The following is a 6,084-nucleotide window of genomic DNA, read 5'->3' as shown; positions in this document are numbered from 1 at the left end:
TCCCAAAAGGAGCGAATGCACACATCTCCCCACAGTAACTGCAGCACAAAGCCCCACGGTTTCTTCCTTTGCTTCCTGGAATCTATATGTTATTTTGTCCAGCAGTTCAGAAATTTACAGGGAAGAAGTTTTAAAGCAGTCTAAGTGAACCATCAGTTTAACATTTCTCATTTCAGTAATATTTTTCCCTTTGACAGATGCTTCTGCTTTTCCACAGCATAGAAAATATCCAGCTTAGACAGAAATACCTAAAGCTTGCTTGAATCTGGAAGCAGTGCCACCTTGCACATCCTCGCAGCACAACCTGCTACCGCATGCATGGTAGGGCCTTGGCAGATAACCCCTCTTGGGGCAGGACACATTGCCTTTCCTGAGAATATTAATCCTAACCAGTAGATGTTAGTAATGAAGGGAATTCAAAAAGAACCATCAAAAAATATATCACCAACCATGCTGAGGCAGAAAAATATTTTATTATCAGTTATCATAAACAATTAAGAGCATAAAGCACCTAGAAGCTTCTTGGATTCAAGAAGAAGGAAGCACACAAGAAGGAATCCTTATCTGAAGTATTTGTAGTCAACATAAAGCTTTGGATAGGAGAAAAACAACAACATAAAAATAACTCACCAGAGAAGGGAATAAACCTGGAAGGACACAGATTTCTGGGACCATTTGAATGAACAAGTCACACTGCTGTACATTTCCTTAGGGGTATGCATACAATTAAGCGCAAAAGCATTGAAGCCCATTGGAAATTGTAGTTGCAGTGACTTGACTTAGCTTCTTGTAGCCAGCTGTGCTCTCAGCCCAGTCCCTACAGATAGTTGTCGAAGTCTTAGAATGCAGAAGTCAGAGTCTCTGGAAGTCTGAAATGTGCCTCTGTTTGACAAAGTACTTCTCTTTCAGGGCCATGGTCACATTTTATCAGTATCTCTAGAAGTGCCGTTACAAAAAGCATAGAACAAGTGAATAGAGTTGTCCATCTTGCACACTGGTGTGGTCACAATGAGGTGACACCAGAGTGTTTTAAACCACCTGTAAGAAATTAATCTTAAGGTTATATTTCCAGCCAACCAAGACTGACAAGTAACCATCACAGAGAATCTGTCCCCAGAGTTAAACAAGTTGTGGATTTATATACACACACACACGTATTTTACAGGAATCTGAATTGATAGAATCATATACAAGACTTCTGTACAGTCCCATCATTCTGATGTTCTTCCCTCTCTTTACTTTTGTTCTTGTAGCCCACCATTGGATAAGATCTGTCAGGAAAACTTCACAAAGCCTGTGCAGCAGCTGACTGCTGTCCCAAAGCTGACCCTGAAATAAATCAGCATTTCCTACCTTTCAGAACTCCCAATGAGTATTTCCTTCAACCACACCAGAGCCTAGAGCCCAGTATGCTGTTCAAGGAACAGTAGGACAACAAAGTGTCATTCCTGGAATAGTAAGGAAACTGCTTATTTTGTACTGGATACATACTTTTTAGTCAGGTAGTATAGAACAGTTTGAAGAAATATTGGTATATGCCTAGAAAGAGCTGCACACACATTTCAAACACTGGAGTATTTCACCCACCACTGTCAAATCAGATAATTTTTATTTTACACAATATTGTAAGAAAAATACTTCTCTTCAGAAACCTTCTTCTATATTTTCAGTTTTCAGTATTCTAGTAAAAACACCTGTATTGTCCTAAGTTTAATTCTCAATTTCTCTACCTTCCTTTCCTCTCTATTTTCCCAGGAAAAATGACAACTCTCAAAAAGCCTTGAATTTAAGAAAGCACAAAGAAGAGAAATATGGTAAGTATGGGAGTGAGGATTTCTCCACTGTAAAACTCTTGAAATCTTTGGCTATCATCATATTTCCATGTACATGTGTGTGTATATATATATATATGTTTTTAAATATGGAGTGCTGATTACCATTTGGGTCTGAAAATGCAAGGAGGCATATGGTGACTTTCATGACTGATTTCGGCCATCAGCAGATGCAAAAGTAGATCTTGTTTGTTTTCTTACTAAAATTGCTTCTTACAAGCTTTCTGTAGCATTACAACGGCTTTTAAATTTTCTTTTTGTTACAGTTACATCCATATGGTTGCAAGAAGCTCTGCTTTTCTTTCTGCTCCTACCCTTGTTCTGGTTATCAACTACGAGAGTGCAGTTGAAAACTGCTGCAAACAGCCTAGTCCCAGCATTTGATTGAATCTAAAGGTATTAGAGTTTTCTTCACCCAAAAAAATTGTATTTTGGTTTTGTTAAGCACACTTCTGTTTGTTGAATTTTTTCAACCTTAAGTGCATTTTTTTTCCCCTGCTGCAATGCTTAAAAAAAAAAAAAAAAAAAATCAAAACTCTGGATCCCAATAATGTCAGACTTGCATAAGGAAATAAGTTTTCAGGGGGTTGTCTCTCCATTCGTGAAACATGCTCATTTTAGTAGATAACATGCTCGTTATCGTAGCTTGTTCAGCTATGGAAAGGAATCAAGGAATTAAGCAGGATTCATGAGTACAATTGTGATATTCTGAAGAAGTCTGGAGAGACAGGCTTCACAACAGACTAAGTGTCCAAACACCATTTAAGAAAGCGATATGGACAGGCTGTCCCAAAATTTGAATATACAGTGGAGAACAGAGATAGGGAATCATCTGCAACTCACATACCACTCAATCGGAAGATTTTCCAGAAGCGTGTCCATTGTTCCGATGCTGCTTTCTGAGTTAAGTCCTTCTGATTTTAATGTAGAATAGAACCGATGCTGAGACTGTGTCTGCTACTGTAAGTGAAGGGAATAGCCCATACTCCTAATTAGAAACAAATGTTACACAAGTATCAACTCCAGCAGCTTGATTTAATCAGCTTTTAAATGCAGATCCTTCTCTTATGGAGACAGCAACAGGTAATTCTTTGTAATACTGCAACGCTTATTCTACATTTTGGCAAACTTATTGCATGTAAGAATCATATTATATCTCAGTCTTCGGTCACTTCAACAGAAAACCAAATAGTTAAAACACAAGTCTCTCACAGATGACAACAGGTATGTTACACTTGATGGAATTGTACTTCAGTTGCAGTTCTTGCCAATGATGGAGTATATTGTCAAAAAAATTACCAGGATGACTCAGAGAGCTTGCCTGCAAACTGGAAATAATTTTATTTTCTGAGGGAAATTAATACATCTACCTGTCTCCTCTTTTTCTAAACAAAAATTGTGTCCAAGAAGAACTCAAGGGTCTTTTTTTTTTTTTTTTTAATCTTTAGCATCTTGGATCACATTTCTAGAGACTAGTAGGCCTTATAGTTGCCTGTGTTTCCAAACATGACTGACTTTAGAAAGTGGCATTCAACTGAGAACGTCTGTTTAGCCAATAGCACATAGAGTTTGTTATCAATGTAAGCATCTCAGTTGACTAGACTGAAGTCTGTAGATGTGATGTCTTATTAATGTGCTTTACTGAAAAAAATCAACGTGTACTCAAGAACACTATTCCACAGCTCCTCCTGCTGTGAAGGAAGAGAAAGGGAGAAGACAGCTGTGGGAGAAGCAGACACAAAGTGAGATAGAAATATAGCCACAGGTGACAGTCATAGCGTGTATGCCCTTCTGGACATACTGCACAGTTACAAACTTAGGATGATATTACAAATCCACACATCAAGCTTCAGCAACTAGCGCTAACTCTGCATTTGACTTCCTTTCCAGATTGCTGCTCCGTCTCATTAAATGCAACCCTCAGATGACAGATGGACAAGCAAAGAAAGTGATTGCCGATTTTACTGCTATGATAGACAAATGCTGCAAGCAAACAGGTGCTGCGACATACTTGGGGGAAGAGGTATTTCATATCTTTACAAACCACTTGACAACAAAAGCTGACATAGCAAATATCGGTGAACACGTTTAGATCAAGTAATTCAGCCAGCTAGAGTGGCCGTTTGTACAGCCAGTTTTGCCATGCGTTTGCCCACAGATAATAAACTACACCTTTATGTACACACAGACTAATTAATCTTTACATTGCACTGCAAAACATGTCACCCATGACACACATAAGGTAATTTCCTTGTGACTGATCCACTTCAGGCATCTCACACGGGAAAGTTGAAAATTATAGGAACAGATGGTTTATGTAAAAGGAGGCACCCCCAAAAATAATGAAAACAGATGAAGAGCTGAGGTGATTGTGGTCTCAAGTTATGTAATCCACTTCTTTTTTCCAGTTTCAACAGCATTCGTTCCTTTAAGTTTGCTATCTCTGCATGCTATGTCAGAACAACTCCACAGAAGAAATCAACATTTCAAAAAAAGCCAAAACAAACCTATGTGCAGCAATTGAGAGGTCTCAAACCACAGTTTCAGAACGTGTAAATATCGGTTCCTAAGCCTAAATTTTGCACTGAAAGGAAATTAATAACTTGACGGTATTTCAGACTTACCATACATTTTGGTTACATTTTCCTTATTATCATGATCCCCTTCAGTGTGAGCTCATTAGCTCCAGAGGAAGTATTCTCTATAAACAGTTAAGAAAATTAGTGTGTCTAGAATGGTACATTCTGTGTCTCTTGACACCAGACTAGTAGACATAAACTGTATGAAAGGTTGTGCTCACAGTCCCCTTTGACTCTCTCTCTCCTATGTTTGTAGTCTTCTAGTTTGCAAACCTGATAGCCCAAACTACAGCCATCTTAGGAAATGGTATCTAAAGCCCTGCACATAACAGCAACAACATCCCTCTACTACACATAAATATTCAGACCAACTAGATGCATAATTAGATGAAAAATTTCTTCACTATACTATCACAAGCAAAACCTAATGTCATAAGACAAAAGGCCTCAGTGAGTTCTAGAAAAAGATGACTGCAAAACAAAATTGTAGAAGAGAAGAAGATTTCAAAACACAGCACAAAAGGCAGGAACACTCTTGGCTCTTCAAGAACTCTAAGTTTGAGACTATGAACTAGACATCTTCCTTGATGAGAGCGCTCCTCTAATATCACTAGTACTAAAGCTTTTCAACGGCTTTGACTCACATAATGAATCAACACTCCGTTGAGATGCAGGTTTTGACAAGGCATCCACAAGGTGGATCAGGAACATAAATGTCCGTTTTCAGAACACAGCACACATCAAGGATGGTTTTTACAAGCTGAAACTGATAAGGTCTTGCATTCAGGGAAATCCAGCTTTCTGTGGCCTTTGTCTTTTTTTTTTTTTTTTTGGTGTTGCAGTTCCAATTCATGAACCTAATTACTTGTGGCAGCTAAGCTCTGCAGCAGGGCTCATCTTGCTTTCTTCAGGTCAGAGGCAGAGCGAGCCCACATTCTGGGCGACTAGCACTAACGTGCTTAAGCCTGAACTGCACCTTGGAGTTGTGACTCACCAACTTTAGCAAGTGACTTCTTGGTGGTTTACGTAAGCGTTAGACTTGCATCCCATCTTTTTGGTTTCTCTCAGTTTAGATTAACAATGCTAATGCTGGAAAAGCCTTCTGCTCAGCCTCTACTTTTCTTCCCGGCAGTAACAAAGTCACCGAAATTACTCAGTGTCTGAGCCTACATGGACTTTTCATATCCTTTTCAATTCTCTTGTTGTCTCTTTTAAATGGGCAACAGAGAAACACTTCACAAGTCTACATTGTTCCAGTTTACTGTTTAATTCTGTAAAGCAAAAATTAACAACTCAAGCAAAGCAGCAGTGGTTTGATGTGAGAGGGGACATGGTACAAAGGAAAGCCATTGCCTCCTCACGCTTCCATTTCCTTTACTTATAGAACATCTATATAGGTTTGGTAATCAATTGTGGCTAGTTCCACTGACTTATTTTTAGCAGTTAGGCCATTTTAGGCTCCTGTCGCTATTTTTTTTTTCCCTAATATGTATTTCTGCCAGGTAGACATACTTGAACACTCCCTTGTACGGGGGGACCAATTTTGTATACGTTTCGCCCTCAAGATGGACAAGCAAGCCCTTAAGCCTCTAGAAGCCTAAGGCATCCTAAGCTTTTCTGATTATACAGACATGCAGAAGCCATAGGAATGATTCGGTTGCCTAAAAGCAAGC

At 38.9% G+C, this 6,084-nt stretch overlaps 1 long non-coding RNA gene across 1 annotated transcript; it reads left to right on the top strand.

Annotated features, from left to right (window-relative positions):
• The first annotated feature begins 916 nt into the window (after positions 1-916).
• LOC128153083 (uncharacterized) lies at positions 917-5,263 on the top strand. The gene is made up of 3 exons (XR_008238843.1): positions 917-1,814; positions 2,099-2,228; positions 3,723-5,263. It is a non-coding gene; the product is annotated as an uncharacterized LOC128153083 (long non-coding RNA).
• The last annotated feature ends 821 nt before the right edge of the window (positions 5,264-6,084 follow it).

Source organism: Harpia harpyja, chromosome 2 (genome assembly GCF_026419915.1).
Source record: "Harpia harpyja isolate bHarHar1 chromosome 2, bHarHar1 primary haplotype, whole genome shotgun sequence".
NCBI lineage: Eukaryota > Metazoa > Chordata > Aves > Accipitriformes > Accipitridae > Harpia > Harpia harpyja.
The sequence above is the reverse complement of the archived record's forward strand: the minus strand, read 5'-3'. Positions and strand labels throughout refer to the sequence as shown.